A 17,500-nucleotide genomic window follows, 5' to 3' on the forward strand; every position below is an offset into this window, starting at 1 on the left:
CTAGAATCTGAAGTCAAATGTCTACTGTTTGCTGATGATCTGGTGCTTCTGTCACCAACCAAGGAGGGCCTACAGCAGCACCTAGATCATCTGCACAGATTCTGCCAGACCTGGGCCCTGACAGCAAATCTCAGTAAGACCAAAATAATGGTGTTCCAAAAAAGGTCCAGTCGCCAGGACCACAAATACAAATTGCATCTAGACACCGTTGCCCTAGAGCACACAAAAAACTATACATACCTTGGCCTAAACATCAGCACCACAGGTAACTTCCACAAAGCTGTGAACGATCTGAGAGACTAGGCAAGAAGGGCCTTCTATGCCATCAAAAGGAAAATAACATTTAACATACCAATTAGTATCTGGCTAAAAATACTTGAATCAGTTATAGAACCCATTGCCCTTCATGGTTGTGAGGTCTGGGGTCTGCTCACCAACCAAGAATTCCCAAATCGGACAAACACCAAATTGAGACTCTGCATGCAGAATTCTGAAAAACAATCCTTCGTGTACAACGTAAAACACCAAATAATGCATGCAGAGCAGAATTAGGCCGATACCCGCTAATTATCAAAATCCAGAAAAGAGACGTTAAATTCTACAACCACCTAAAAGGAAGCGATTCCCAAACCTTCCATAACAAAGCCATCATCTACAGAGAGATGAACCTGGAGAAAAGTCCCCTAAGCAAGCTGGTCCTGGGGCTCTGTTCACAAACACAAACAGAGCCCCAGGACAGCAACACAGTTAGATCCAACCAAATCATGAGAAAACAAAAAGATAATTACTTGACTCATTGGAAAAAATTTACAAAAAAACAGAGCAAACTAGATTACTATTTGGCCCTAAACAGAGAGTACACAGTGGCAGAATACCTGACCACTGTGACTGACCCACACATACGGAAAGCTTTGACTATGTTCAGACTCAGTGAGCATAGCCTTGCTATTGAGAAAGGCCGCCGTAGGCAGACCTGGCTCTCAAGAAAAGACAGGCTATGTGCACACTGCCCACAAAATGAGGTGGAAACTGAGCTGCACTTCCTAACCTACTGCCCAATGTATGACCATATTAGAGACACATATTTCCCTCAGATTACACAGATCCACAAATAATTTGAAAATAATCCTGATTTTGATAAACTCCCATATCTACTGGGTGAAATACCACAGTGTGCCATCACAGCAGCAAGATTTGTGACCTGTTGCCACAAGAAAAGGTCAACCAGTGAAGAATAAACACCATTGTAAATACAACCCATATTCATGTTTATTTATTTTCCCTTTTGTACTTTAACCATTTGTACATCGTTACAACACTGTATATATACATAATATGACATTTGATATGTCTTTATTCTTTTGGAACTTCTGTGAGTATAATGTGTACTGTTCATTTTTATTGTTTATTTCACTTGTGCATATTATCTACTTCACTTGCTTTGGCAATGTTAACATGTTTCCCATGCCAATAAAGCCCCTTGAATTGAATTGAATAGAGAGAGAGAGAGAGAGAGAGAGAGAGAGAGAGAGAGAGAGAGAGAGAGAGAGAGAGAGAGAGAGAGAGGCAGACAGATGCAGAGCTCGACAACCAAGAATTCACAAAATGAGGCAAACATCAAATTGAGACTGCATGCAGAATTCTGCAAAAGTATCCTTTGTATACAACGTAAAACACCAAATAATGCATGCAGAATTAGGCTGATACCCGCTAATTATCAAAATCCAGATAAAAATCCAGTTAAATTCAACAACCACCTAAAAGGAAGTGATTCCCAAACCTTCCATAACAAAGCCATCACCTACAGAGAGATGAACCTGGAGAAGAGGTTCATTTCTAAGCAAGCTTGGTCCTAGGGCTCTTGTTCACGAACACAAACAGACCCCACAGAGCCCCAGGACAGCAACACAACTAGACCAAATCAAATCAAATCATTATAAAACAAAAATATAATTACTTGACACAATTGGAAATAATTTTTTTAAAACAGAGAAAACTAGAATGTTATTTGCCCTTAAACAGAGAGTACACAGTGGCAGAATACCTGACCATTGTGAATGACCCCAAATTAAAGGAAGCTTGTCCTTGCAGTGAGTATGGCCTTGCTATTGAGAGAGGAGAAGACCGGCTATGTGCACACTACCCAAAAAATGAGATGGAAACTGAGCTGCACTTCCTAACCTCCTGCCAAAGTTATGACCATATTAGAGACACATTCTTCCTCAGATTACACAGACACACAAAGAATTCGAAAAGAAATCCAATTTTGATAAACTCCCATATCTACTGGGTGAAATACCAGCGTGCCATCACAGCACAATGATTTGTGACCTGTTGTCACTAGAAAAGGGCAACCAGTGAAGAACAAACACCATTGTAAATACAACCCATATTTATGTCTATTTATTTTACCTTTTGTACTTTAACTATTTGCACATCGTTACAATCAAAATCAGATGTCATCACCACATGGCTCAAGCATCCAGAGCTATGATAAATGTTCACAAATGTCCACGTTGTTGTTCATGAAAGCATGTGAGTTTAATAGTGAATAATAAACCATTCCCACTCGATTACACAGGCATTTATTCATCCATCAGCAAGTTAGATCTGCACTCTGCCATCCTAGTCTGAGAGAGAAAGAGAGAGGGAGATAGAGTAGAAGAGAGAGAGACACAGGGATAGTGAGATCTGCACTCTGCCATCCTAGTCTGAGAGAGAAAGAGAGAGGGAGATAGAGTAGAAGAAAGAGAGACACAGGGATAGAGATAGAAGATGGATGAAGAGAGAGAGAGAAAGTAAGAGAGAAGAGAGAGTAAGAGAGACAGAGAGTGTGTGTGAAAGAGAAAGAGAAAGTGTGTGAGAGAGAGCGAAAGCGAGGAAAGCGAGGCCTGTGGGGCAGGCCATAAATATCTCTGACTCATCACAGAGCTTATTTGTGCTGTAAAGAGACGTACAGTATGCAGTTCAGCATACATACATACACACACAGATACTAACAGAACATTATTAACACATCCCACACCTACCAAGACACCCCCCCCCCCCCCCCCCCCCCCCCCCACACACACACACACACACACACAGGCACACATAGATAGATAAACTGTCCTGTCAATACAGTTCAACACTTCCACACACGTGCACACCGGTGACACGCAGGCAGGCACAGACACACGCACAGACACCCACACACCCCTCATCCAGCCGGTGTTGCCCTGTCTCTAGCCTACCACAGGGTGAATGCTTATGTCTGAAGGCAATAACACAGTCCACGAGACTCAGAGAGAGAGCTCACCATATGATCAAGGAGGATGCTAACCCACTGAACCATACACAGGCAGGACTACACTGGCCATAAGGACATCACTGGCCATATGACCCATAAAGAAGATAGAAAATGGTTGAAGTTACCAGGCTATGAACAATGCAGACACTATTAGTAGATCTATCCACTAGGCTGCTAAAATGACTCATCTCATCATGCAAAAGTCATGGGTCGTATTCATTAAGGCAAAACATATTGCAACAGAAAACAAAAACGAACATTTCTTATTGGACAAGTTCAGATAGTCCTTCCCTGTTTCACTCAGTTTTCTCTTCCGTTTGGTGCCGTAGGAATAGGCCTATAGGCAAAAGTAAGCTAGCCCTGAGCCAGGCGCATCTCTCGGCTAGTAAACGAAATTACCATAACTACAATACCTCCTTCGCCATCTGGCCCGGTCCCTTTGTCGACACGGCACCCCGCCGTACCACCACGACTGGTCCGCAGACGTAATTCCATCAGCTGTGCCTTCAACCAGCCTTTGCCGGACGACGGAGCTGACGCTTCTACTTACCCCGGACTGCTAACTTTAAACGCTGTGTCTCCCGCGTGCTAGCGTAGTAACGGCTACCCCGCGGCTTCCCTGTTCCATCTATTGCTGTACACTGGACCCTATGATCACTTGGCTACATAGCTGATGCCTGCTGGACTGTTCATTAATCACGGTACTCCATTTTCTTTATTTTTTGTTTCTGTCGGCCCCAGCCCCGAACTCAGGCCCTGTGTGTAGTTAACCGACCCTCTCTGCCCATTCATCGCCATTTTACCTGTTGTTTTAGCTGATTAGCTGTTGTTGTCTTACCCGTTGTTGTCTTAGCCAGCTCTCCCAATCAACACCTGTGATTGCTTTATGCCTCGCTTTGTCTCTCTCAAATGTCAATAGGCCTTGTACACTGTTGTTTAGGATAGTTATCATTGTTTTAGTTTACTGTGGTGCCCCTAGTCCTACTGTACATGCCTTAGATACCTCCTTTGTCCCACCTCCCACACATGCGGTGACCTCACCCAGCATAACTAGCCCGTCCAGAGATGCAACCTCTCTTATCACTCAGTGCCTGGGCTTACCTCCACTGTACCTGCACCCCACCATACCACTGTCTGCACATTATGCCCTGAATCTATTCTACCACGCCCAGAAATCTGCTCCTTTTATTCTCTGTCCCCAACGCACTAGGCGACCAGTTTTGATAGCCTTTAGCCGAACCCTCATCCTACTCCTCCTCTGTTCCTTGGGTGATGTGGAGGCTAACCCAGGCCCTGCATGTCCCCAGGCACTCTCATTTGTTGACTTCTGTAATCAAAAAAGCCTTGGTTTCATGCATGTTAACATCAGAAGCCTACTCCCTAAGTTTGTTTTACTCACTGCTTTAGCACACTCCGCCAACCCCGATGTCCTTGCCGTGTCTGAATCCTGGTTTAGGAAGGCCACCAAAAATTCAGAGATTTCCATACCCAACTACAACATTTTCCATCAAGTTAGAACTGCCAACGGGGGAGGAGTTGCAATCTACTGCAGAGATAGCCTGCAAAGTTCTGTCATACTTTCCAGGTCTATGCCCAAACAGTTCAAGCTTTTAATTTTAAAAATTAATCTCTCCAGAAATAAGTCTCTCACTGTTGCCGCCTGTTATAGACCCCCCTCAGCTCCCAGCTGTGCCCTGGACACCATATGTGAATTGATTGCCCCCCATCTATCTTTAGAGTTTGTTTTGTTAGGTGACCTAAACTGGGATATGCTTAACACCCCAGCAGTCCTACAATCTAAGCGAGATGCCCTCAATCTCACACAAATGATCAAGGAAACCACCAGGTACAACCCTAAATCCGTAAACATGGGCACCCTCATAGATATTACCCTGACCAACTTGCCCTCCAAATACACCTCTGCTGTTTTCAATCAGGATCTCAGCGATCACTGCCTCATTGCCTGCATCCGCTATGGGTCCGTGGTCAAATGACCACCCATCATCACTGTCAAACGCTCCCTAAAAAACTTCTGCGAGCAGGCCTTTCTAATCGACCTGGCCCGGGTATCTTGGAAGGATACTGACCTCATCCCGTCAGTCGAGGATGCCTGGTCGTTCTTTAAAAGTAATTTCCTCACCATCTTAAATAAGCATGCCCCTTTCAAAAAATGTAGAACTAAGAACAGATATAGCCCCTGGTTCACTCCAGACCTGACTGCCCTTGACAAGCACAAAAACATCCTGTGGCGGACTGCAATAGCATTGAATAGTCCCCGTGATATGCAGCTGTTCAGGAAAGTCAGGAACCAATACACACAGTCAGTCAGGAAAGCAACGGCTAGCTTTTTCAAACAGAAATTTGCATCCTGTAGCTCTAACTCCCAAAAGTTTTGGACAATCTTGTTCCATGGAGAACAAGAGCACCTCCTCCCAGCTGCCCACTGCACTGAGGCTAGGCGACTCGGTCACCACCGATAAATCCATGATAATTGAAAATTTCAATAAGCATTTCTCTATGGCTGGCCATGCTTTCCTCTTGGCTACCCCTACCCTGGCCAACAGCTCCGCACCCCTCGCAGCTACTTGCCCGAGCCTCCCCAGCTTCTCCTTCACCCAAATCCAGATAGCAGATGTTCTGAAAGAGCTGCAAAACCTGGACCCCTACAAATGCTGGGCTAGACAATCTGGACCCTCTCTTTCTAAAACTATCCGCCGCCATTGTTGCAACCCCTATTAACAGTCTGTTCAACCTCTCTTTCGTTTCATCCGAAATCCCTAAAGATTAGAAAACTGCCGCGGTCATCCCCCTATTCAAAGGGGGTGACACTCTAGACTTGCCCTGCCTTTCTAAAGCCTTTGAAAGCGAAGTTAATAAACAGATCACTGACCATTTCGAATCCCACCATACCTTCTCCGATGTGCAATCCGGTTTCCGAGCTGGTCACGGGTGCACCTCAGCCACGCTCAAGGTACTAAACGGAGTGGTCACGGGTGCACCTCAGATACGCTCAAGGTACTAAACGATATCATAACCGCCATCGATAAAAGACAGTACTGTGCAGCCGTCTTCATCGACCAGGCCAAGGCTTTCGACTCTGTCAATCACCTTATTCTTATCGGCAGACTCAATAGCCTTGGTTTCTCAAATGACTGCCTCGCCTGGTTCACCAACTACTTCACAGACAGAGTTCAGTGTGTAAAATCGGAGGGCCTGTTGTCCGGACCTCTGGCAGTCTCTATGGGGGTACCAATTCTTGGGCCGACTCTTTTCTCTGTATATATCAACGATGTCGCTCTTGCTGCGGGTGATTTCCTGATCCACCTCTATGCAGACGACACCATTCTGTATACATCTGGCCCTTCTTTGGACACTGTGTTAACAAACCTCCAAACGAGCTTCAATGCCATACAACACTCCTTCTGTGGCCTCCAACTGCTCTAAAACGCTAGCAAAACCAAATGCATGCTTTTCAACCGTTCACTGCCCGCACCCGCCTGCCCGACTAGCATCACTACTCTGGACGGTTCTGACTTAGAATATGTGGCCAACTACAAATACCTAGGTGTCTGGTTAGACTGTAAACTCTCCTTCCAGACTCATATCAAACATCTCCAATCCAAAATCAAATCTAGAATCGGCTTTCTATTTCGCAACAAAGCCTCCTTCACTCACGCCGCCAAACTTACCCTTGTAAAACTGACTATCCTACCGATCCTCGACTTCGGTGCCATCCGTTTTGTTACCAAAGCGCCATATACCACCCACCACTGCGACCTGTATGCTCTGGTCGGCTGGCCCTCGCTACATATTCGTTGCCAGACCCACTGGTTCCAGGTCATCTATAAGTCTATGCTAGGTAAAGCTCCGCCTTATCTCAGCTCACCGGTCACGATAACAACACCAACCCGTAGCACGCGCTCAAGCAGGTATATCTCACTGGTCATCCCTAAAGCCAACACCTCCTTTGGCCGCCTTTCCTTCCAGTGCTCTGCTGCCGAAGCTGGAGACTTACATTTCCCTCACTAACTTTAAATATCAGCTATCTGAGCAGCTAACCGATCGCTGCAGCTGTACATAGTCCATCTGTAAATAGCCCACCCAATCTACCTACCTCATCCCCATATTGTTTTTATTCACTTTGCTGCTCTTTTGCACACCAGTATCACTACTTACACACCATTATCTGATCATCATCATCTGCTCATCTATCACTCCAGTGTTAATCTGCTGAATTGTAATTACTTTGCTACTATGGCCTATTTATTGCCTTACCACCTCATTCCATTTGCACACACTGTATATAGACTTTCTTTTTTCTATTGTGTTATTGACTGTACTCTTGTTTATTCCATGTGTAACTCTGTGTTGTTGTTTGTGTCGATCTGCTTTGCTTTATCTTGGCCAGATCGCAGTTGTAAATGAGAACATGTTCTCAACTAGCTTACCTGGCTAAATAAAGGTGAAATAAATTAAAAATTAAAAATGGAGCGCAGTGATAGAGAATGCCAGCAGGGGGATGAGGGAGGGATATAGACATTGCAATGTTAAGCCTCTATTACATCACATATTTCAGTTTTATCCTTTATTTAAATCACAGGTGATCTCACTGCCATTACATCTCTGGAAATATATTTTACAAAGGGACTTGGCAAGCAATCATATTAAATGTCTATTATCGATAAATGCCACTGGCTTAAATATTGTACATTTATTTTGTATGGATTATTATGCAATATTATTGCGTAATAATAATCCATGGCTCCAGTGCAGTTGATCACATGATTACCTGAGAGCGGTGAGTAAGTACACGAAGAGCGTGTATCACAGTCAGTGAATAAGTACACAAGGAGCGTGCATGGAACAGCACATCTGTGTTGTGGCGGAGGGCCAGAGTCACATGATGAGTCACACATGGTGACATCGTGTGTGTTTAATATCACTGTATGACCAGGACGACTATCTCTGCAGACAACAAAAACACAAAAAACCTACTATACAGTACATGTACACTACTACTGCATTCAAAATACACAGAAACCTTAAAGACGCATGTCAAGTGTATTGTAGAGAAGGTTTAGGACTAGCTCTGGTCCAGGGCTTTACGTGTGGCTTACTGACACTGTAGGAAGTCTCAGCATCAGCAAGCTGCATGTAACACCCTGGACCACAGCTAGGATAGAAAATTGGATTTGGGAGGTGCTTGATATCAGTCAACATATTTACGGTAAACAAATAGCACAAAATAACAAACCTCCTACCTCATCTACATTGTGTCGACATTGTAACCAATGAATGTGATTTCACAGGTCTACAAGATGTATTGCTGTTCTGGTTTTGTAACAATGCCATCATCATGACTCTCTCTCCCTCCCCCGTTCTCCCCCCCCCCCCCCCTCCTCCTGTCTGTATGGCTCAGTCATAGGAGTCTAGGCCAGCTAGGGGTTTAAAGGAAGCCAGCGCACACACAGTGCTTCCTCACAGCATAATTCTGTGTGTGTTTATATGTGTGTGATGTATAATTGTACCATTTTGGACACAACACCAACAAATTTGACACACTTCCTTGCTAACAAAATAGCTAGGCCATCATTAATTGTGGAGTAATTTTATGCTCGGCTTGAGCTCTAACATCAACCTCCACCGGAGAAACAGCAACTGCATTTGAACAAGTGTATATGTGTAGTGTATATGTACATGTTTGTGTGAGTGAGTTCAGTGTGTGTGTGTGTGTGTGTGTGTGTGTGTGTGTGTGTGTGTGTGTGTGTGTGTGTGTGTGTGTGTGTGTGTGTGTGTGTGTGTGTGTTTAACTATGCTTATGGGGACCAGAAGTCCACACAAAAATAGCAAACTAAGAAATATTTGACCAACTGGGAACATTTTCTTCATCCCCACAAAGGAAAAATTATATTTCTAGGAGGTTTAGGGTTAAGGTTATAATTAGTATTAGGGTTAGAATTAGGGTTAGGGGTTAAAGGTTAGGTTTAGGGTTAGGGTTAGGGAATAGGAATCAGGGTTAAGGTTAGGTTTTCGGGTTAAGGTTAGGGTTAATGTTAGAGTAAGGGTTAGGTTAGAGAAAATAGAATTTTGAATGGGATTCAATTGTGTGTCCCCACAAGGAGTTAAACACGACTGTCTGTGTGTGTGTGGGTGTGTGTGTGCGTGCGTGCGTGCATGTGTGTAGATTAATTGTGTGAATATGTCCTTCGATCTCTGATCAAACCATAGACCATCTTCCCCCTCCCCCTCTCAGAAAGAGGTGTTTCTATACTTCCTCTGAAAGCAATGTTTATTAATGCACTGTTACCCAGCAACAGCATCATATCCTTTTCTACACACACAAGCAGTTCTATATACTGTACGTGGGAGCTCAGTGCGCAGTACCACCCCTAACCACAGAGGGCAGTGTGTGTGTGCGTGTGTGCGCAGACACTGGTGCATGCATGCATTAAGTGTGTGTGCGCACGTGTGAATACCTGTGTGTGTGTGTGTGTGTGTGTGTGTGTGTGTGTGTGTGTGTGTGTGTGTGTGTGTGTGTGTGTGTGTGTGTGTGTGTGTGTGTGTGTGTGTGTGTGTGTGTGTGTGTGCAGCAGTGAGGGGGCGGGCGAAGTTATGGAGAGGCTGTGGGTGTCATTCTCCGAAGGGAAACAGCAACGCTATAACAAGCAGAGGTCATCTTTAACATTCCCATAAAGTCTATCTTCAACCAGCAGAAGCATTACACTGAGAATGTAGCTACCATTAGTTCTATCATGTATAATCAAAGCTCCCCCTTTTATATGTGACATAATGTTAGCCAATAGCCATATTGTTAGTTATTAGTCACATCAGCCACATTGTTAGCTATTATCCACATTGTTAGTTATTAGCCACATTGTTAGAAATTATTAGCCACATTAGCCACATGTTAGCTATTAGCCACATTGTTAGTTATTAACCACATGTTAGCTATTAGCCACATGTTAGTTATTAGCCACATGTTAGCTATTAGCCACATTGTTATTTATTAGCCACATTGTTAGATATTATTAGCAACATTAGTTGTTAGTTAAATGTTAGTTATTAACCACATTGTTAGTTATTAGCCACATTAGCCACATGTTAGCTATTAGCCACATAGTTGGTTATTAGCCAAAATCAACACTTGTAAGCCACATTAGAAACATTGTTAGTTATTAGCCACATTGTTAGTTATTAACCACATTAGCCACATGTTAGCTTTTAACCACATTGTTAGTTATTAGCCACATTAACCACATGTTAGCTATTATCCACATTGTTAGTTATTAGCCACTTGTAAGCCACATTAGCCATATGTTTACCCAATCAGTTATACATTAGCTTATAGAAAGAAAGTATCTACCAATATAGACAAATTCTTGTCTTGTTCCTGTGATGTGATCAATCTGAGGGAAACTATCACTAGGTTCATACAACGATAGAAAGAACCAAGAGTATATTGAGGTCTATGCAATGATTGAATGAATTGAGGGTATATTGAGGTTTTACTATTAGTAGATTGCATCTCACTGTCTCTGAGGTCACTAGTATGTGGCAATGAGGCATCAGCCAGTCAGCCAGGCCAGAGTTGCCGAGGAGATTCAGGCCAGAGTAGCCGAGGTGATTTTGATGAGTTCCAGATTTCATTAGCACAGTGTTTCCCAAACTCAGTCCTGGGGACCACAAAGGGTGCACGTTTTGTTTTTTTCCCCCAGTACTACACAGCTGATTCAAATGATAAAAGCTTAATGATGAGTTGATTATTTGAATCAGCTGTGTAGTACTAGGGCAAAAACCAAAATGTGCACCCTTTGGGGTCCCCAAGACCGAGTTTGGGAAACACTGCTAGAATGATCATCAAGGTGCATGAAGGACCTGTTTAATTGTGTGGTTGTGACGTGCAGCCTCCCTAACGATGAATGGGCCCATGCATTACTGACCGAATGATTGTCTGCGTCCTAAATGGCACCCTATTCGCTATGTGCCCTGGTCACAGAAATATAGGGAAAAGGGCACCATTTGGGACGCATACAATAGGCATGTTTCCATTGCCCCAGGTTTATTCGACACAAGCAATGTCGCAACAACAAAAAAATTGCGACATTTCTAATGGAAACAGGAGATATAGGACAAATGTTGTAAAGATTTAAAACATTTTCATCCATTGTACAGGGGTGGATTCTTCTTTTGTCATACTTTATTGCGACAAATGATGATGGAAACTGTGTTTTTCAAATAAATTATGATTGCCGAATAGTTTTAAAAGTACGTGGTGTCATCACGTAACTATAAAGCTCAAATCCACATGTATTTATAAATGCATACTGCTTACCAAAGTACCCTTTTAAATTACCTATTTTTTTATTTTGTCCAGGATTGTCCTGACTTTCAAGAATGCCTGAATTGCTTCGCCTTGCTCTTCTGGTTGGCTGGATGCAAGTTTCACCATCCAATTATTTCAGATCTACAGGAGTGCAAGTTTTCGAAATGGCACGGACTGTGGTGGTAAGCTGGCACATGAAAACTTTTAGAATATGGTAAATATTTGTTCATTATTGCATTCTATTCATGCTGGCTTTCACGGGCTACCTGAGACATGAAACAGATAGGTGGGAGGGCACACAGGCTATCGCCAAAATATTAACGCGCAATTTGCCTAAATGGGTAATGGAAACACTTCAATCACTTCATTTTTTCTTTGTTTTTTAGGTGTGACGTCATTACGTCCAGCTGTTTTTATCTAAACAAGATAATTCAATGGAAACCCACTGTAGCAGGCAATTGCCAAATTTCAACAACAAAAAATCGCTGGACAAGTTAAAGGGATCCTCTGTGATTTTAGCAATGAAGCCCTTAATCTACTTCCCCAGAGTCAGATGAACTTGTGGATACCATTTTTATGTCTCTGCATGCAGTTTGAAGAAAGTTGCTAAGTAGCATTAGCACAATTGCTAACTAGCTTTAGCGCAATGACTGGAAGTCTATGGTAACAGCCAAAATCCCAAAGTATCCCTTTAATGTAAATATAGCTACTGACTGCAGAATAATGACTGAAAAATTGCTTTTTTTCTAGAGGATGAATACATTAACCAAATACCAGTGTTAATTTCATCAACAATAACTATGATGAAAATACTTTTCAAGATTTTTCCTGACTAGAATTATGACGATAACGAGACGAGACGAGATGCCCTGAAAAACGTAAGCAGAATATTTAATGCAATCCTCTCATTGACAGAATTGAAATCTTTATGTTGCGCAGTCTGATTGAGCTGATTTGCCCAGCTCTCCCACGAAGCTCCCAGCTGGTTACTTCAGTCACTTTGGTCACCTCTGCTGTTTTCAATCAGGATCTCAGCGATCACTACCTCATTGCCTGCATCCGCTATGGGTCCACGGTCAAACGACCACCCCTCATCACTGTCAAACGCTCCCTAAAACACTTCTGCGAGCAGGCCTTTCTAATCGACCTGGCCCGGGTATCCTGGAAGGATACTGACCTCATCCCGTCAGTCGAGGATGCCTGGTCGTTCTTTAAAAGTAATTTCCTTACCATCTTAAATAAGCATGCCCCTTTCAAAAAAGGTAGAACTAAGAACAGATATAGCCCTTGGTTCACTCCAGACCTGACTGCCCTTGACAAGCACAAAAACATCCTGTGGCGGACTGCAATAGCATCAAATAGTCCCCGCGATATGCAACTTTTCACAGAGGTTAGGAACCAATACAGGCAGTCAGTTAGGAAAGCAAAGGCTAGCTTTTTCAAACAGAAATGTGCATCCTGTAGCTCTAACTCCAAAAAGTTTTGGAAACTGTAAAGTCCATGGAGAACAAGAGCACCTCCTCCCAGCTGCGCACTGCACTGAGGCTAGGAAACACTGTCACCATTTCAATAACCATTACTCTACGGCTGGCCATGCTTTCCTCTTGGCTACCCCTACCCCAGCCAACAGCTCTGCACCACCCCGCAGCTACTTGCCCAAACCTCCCCAGCTTCTCCTTCACCCAAATCCAGATAGCAGATGCTCTGAAAAAGCAAAACCTGGATTCGTACAAATCAGCTGGGATAGACAATCTGGACTCTCTCTTTCTAAAATTATCCGCCGCCATTGTTGCAACCCCTATTACCAGTCTGTTAAACCTCTCTTTCATATCGTCCGAGATCCCTAAAGATTGGAAAGCTGCCGCGGTCATCCCCTTCTTCAAAGGGGGTGACACTCTAGACCCAAACTGTTACAGACCTATATCCATCCTGCCCTGCCTTTCTAAAGTCTTCAAAAGCCAAGTTAACAAAAAGATCACTGATCATTTCGAATCCCACCGTACCTTCTCCGCTGTGCAATCCGGTTTCCGAGCTGGTCACGGGTGCACCTCAGCCACGCTCAAGGTACTAAACGATATCATAACCGCCATCGATAAAAGACAGTACTGTGCAACCGTCTTCATCGACCTGGCCATGGCTTTCGACTGTCAATCACCGTATTCTTATCGGCAGACTCAACATCCTTGGTTTCTCAAATGACTGCCTCGCCTGGTTCACCAACTACTTCTCAGATAGAGTTCAGTGTGTCAAATCGGAGAGCCTGTTGTCTGGACCTCTGGCAGTCTCTATGGGGGTACCACAGGGTTCATCTCTCAGGCCAACTCTTTTCTCTGTATATATCAACGATGTCGCTCTTGCTGCGGGTGATTCCCTGATCCACCTCTACACAGACGACACCATTCTGTATACATCTGGCCCTTCTTTGGACACTGTGTTAACAAACCTCCAAACGAGCTTCAATGCCATACAACACTCCTTCCATGGCCTCAACCTGCTCTTAAACTCTAGTAAAACTAAATGCATGCTTTTCAACCGATCGCTGCCCGCACCCGCCCGCCCGACTAGCATCACTACTCTGGACGGTTCTGACTTAGAATATGTGGACAACTATAAATACCTAGGTGTTTGGCTAGACTGTAAACTCTCCTTCCAAGCTCATATCAAACATCTCCAATCCAAAATTAAATCTAGAATCGGCTTCCTATTTCGCAACAAAGCCTCCTTCACTCACGCTGCCAAACATACTGTCACGTCCTGACCAGCAGATGGAGCTAGTGTTTTAGTTTTGGTCAGGACGTGGCATGTTTGTGTTGGGTATGTTTGTATTGTTGATTGGGACTTCCAATTGAAGGCAGGTGTGTTGAGTTGCCTTTGATTGTAAGTCCTATATAGGTGTGTGTGATTTTCTTTGGGGTTGTGGGTGGTTGTACTTGCACTGCGTTTTGTATGCCTGTAAGACTGTCACTGTTGTGTTTATTGTTTATTCAGTGGATACTTTACTCTTTTTTTTGAAAATTAAAATATGAGTATCCATATTCCCGCTGCGCCTTGGTCCTCTTCTCTACATGACAACTTCTGTGACAGAACCACCCACCACCAAAGGACCAAGCAGCGGAGAAGAGGACAGAGGCAAGTGAGGGAGGGAGGAATGTTGGAAGCAGCACGCTCGGGAGGTGATGGATTCCTGGTCGCTGGAAGTATTGACGGAAAGGATTGACTGGACATGGGAGCAGTTGCGGGTCCACTGTGACAACCTGCCTGGGAGGCAGGTAGAACCCGAGAGGCAGCCCCAATAATTTTTTAGGGGGGTGGCACAAGGGCTATTTGGCGGGGCGAGATTGGAGCCCCAGGCCAGCTCCCCGTACCCGTGTAGGGCAGACTGGACAGGTCCCGTGCTTTGGGGTTGGGGCTGTGGTGAGGCCTGGGATTTTCAGGCCGGTAGGCACAGTACCAGCGCCCCGCATGTGCCAGGGCGAAGTAGGCATCGAGCCGGAAGGGGTGATGCCAACCCTGCGCTCAAGACCGCCAGTGCACCTCAAAGGTCCGGTGTTTCCCGCTAAACGCACTAGCATGGAGGTGCGTGTCTCCAGGCTGGCACGTCCAGTACCAGCCCCACGCATCAGGAGACTAGTGCGTCAGCCCAGCCTCGCCAGTCAACAGTCACCAGAGCCGCCCGCCAGTCAACAGTCACCAGAGCCGCCCGCCAGTCAACAGTCGTCAGAGCTGCCCGCCAGTCAACAGTCGTCAGAGCCGCCCGCCAGTCAACAGTCGTCAGAGCCGCCCGCCAGTCAACAGTCGTCAGAGCCGCCCGCCAGTCAACAGTCGTCAGAGCTGCCCGCCAGTCAACAGTCGTCAGAGCTGCCCGCCAGTCAACAGTCGTCAGAGCTGCCCGCCAGTCAACAGTCGTCAGAGCTGCCCGCCAGTCAACAGTCGCCAGAGTGGCCAGACTGCCCTGAACTGCCGGAGTTGCCAGACTGCCCTGAACTGCCGGAGTAGCCAGACTGCCCTGAACTGCCCGAGTGGCCAGACTGCCCTGAACTGCCCGAGTGGCCAGACTGCCCTGAACTGCCCGAGTGGCCAGACTGCCCTGAACTGCCCGAGTGGCCAGACTGCCCTGAACTGCCCGAGTGGCCCTCCTGCCCTCCGGTCCAGCCCGAGTGGCCCTCCTGCCCTCCGGTCCAGCCCGAGTGGCCCTCCTGCCCTCCGGCCCAGCCCGAGGGGCCCTCCTGCCCTCCGGCCCAGCCCGAGGGGCCCTCCTGCCCAGCCCGAGGGGCCCTCCTGCCCTCCGGCCCAGCCCGAGGGGCCCTCCTGCCCTCCAGCCCAGCCCGAGGGGCCATCCTGCCCCCCGGCCCAGCCCGAGTGGTCCGTCTGCCAGGGTCAGCCCGAGTGGCCCGTCTGCCCGGCACAGCTATCGGCGCCATCAAAGTGGGCGACGCCGAGGGTGGAGCGAGGTCCACGGCCTGCACCTGAGCCACCTCCAGGATAGGTGGGTTGGGGAGGGAGGGTGTAGCACAGTGCCGTCGGTGATGGCAGCCACCCTCCCTTCCCTCCCTTATTGTTTAGGGGTTATTGTTTATGGGTTTTCTGTTGGTAGGTGCATTCCGGGGTCTGCACCTTGAGGTGGGGTACTGTCACGTCCTGACCAGCAGATGGAGCTAGTGTTTTAGTTTTGGTCAGGACGTGGCATGTTTGTGTTGGGTATGTTTGTATTGTTGATTGGGACTTCCAATTGAAGGCAGGTGTGTTGAGTTGCCTTTGATTGGAAGTCCTATATAGGTGTGTGTGTTTTTCTTTGGGGTTGTGGGTGGTTGTACTTGCACTGCGTTTTGTATGCCTGTAAGACTGTCACTGTTGTGTTTATTGTTTATTCAGTGGATACTTTACTCTTTTTTTGAAAATTAAAATATGAGTATCCATATTCCCGCTGCGCCTTGGTCCTCTTCTCTACATGACAACTTCTGTGACACATACCCTCGTAAAACTGACTATTCTACCGATCCTCAACTTCGGCGATGTCATTTACAAAATAGCCTCCAACACTCTACTCAGCAAACTGGATGCAGTCTATCACAGTGCCATCCGTTTTGTTACCAAAGCCCCATATACCACCCACCACTGCGACATGTATGCTCTTGTTGACTGGCCCTCGCTACATATTCGTCGCCAGACCCACTGGCTCCAGGTCATCTATAAGTCTTTACTAGGTAAAGCTCCACCTTCTCTCAGCTCACTGGTCACCATAACAACACCCACCCGTAGCACGCGCTCCAGCAGGTATATCTCACTGGTCATCCCCAAAGCAAACACCACCTTCCAGTTCTCTGCTGCTAATGACTGGAACGAATTGCAAAATCGCTGAAGTTGGAGACTTATCTCCCTTACTAACTTTAAGCATCAGCTATCTGAGCAGCTTACCGATCGCTGCAGCTGTAAACAGCCCATCTGTAAATAGCCCATCCAATCTACCTACCTCATCCCCATATTGTTTTTATTTACTTTTTTGCTCTTTTGTACACCAGTAATTCAAGCAGACCGCCATAGTCCCTGTGCCCAAGAACACAAAGGCAACCTGCCTAAATGACTACAGACCCGTAGCACTCATGTCCGTAGCCATGAAGTGCTTTGAAAGGCTGGTAATGGCTCACATCAACACCTTTATCCCAGAAACCCTAGACCCACTCCAATTTGCATCCACAGATGATGCAATCTCTATTGCACTCCACACTGCCCTTTCCCACCTGGACAAAAGGAACACCTATGTGAGTATGCTATTCATTGACTACAGCTCAACATCATAGTACCCTCAAAACTCATCACTAAGCTAAGGAACCTGGGACTAAACACCTCCCTCTGCAACTGGATCCTGGACTTCCTGATGGGCCGCCCCC

At 45.7% G+C, this 17,500-nt stretch overlaps 1 protein-coding gene and 1 long non-coding RNA gene across 2 annotated transcripts in view; one reads left to right on the forward strand and one right to left on the reverse strand.

Moving 5' to 3' along the window:
- The window catches only part of LOC106583449 (voltage-dependent L-type calcium channel subunit alpha-1D), a 145,725-nt gene that overhangs the window by 103,787 nt on the left and 24,438 nt on the right, over positions 1-17,500 (reverse strand). The window lies entirely within an intron of this gene.
- The window catches only part of LOC145862662 (uncharacterized), a 63,029-nt gene that overhangs the window by 18,206 nt on the left and 27,323 nt on the right, over positions 1-17,500 (forward strand). Inside the window, exon 2 of the long non-coding RNA XR_014382244.1 lies at positions 11,664-11,794. This is a non-coding gene — a long non-coding RNA (uncharacterized LOC145862662). The remainder of the gene's footprint in view (positions 1-11,663; positions 11,795-17,500) is intronic.

This window comes from Salmo salar, chromosome 22 (assembly GCF_965601325.2).
Source record: "Salmo salar chromosome 22, fSalSal1, whole genome shotgun sequence".
NCBI classification, from domain to species: Eukaryota; Metazoa; Chordata; class Actinopteri; order Salmoniformes; family Salmonidae; genus Salmo; species Salmo salar.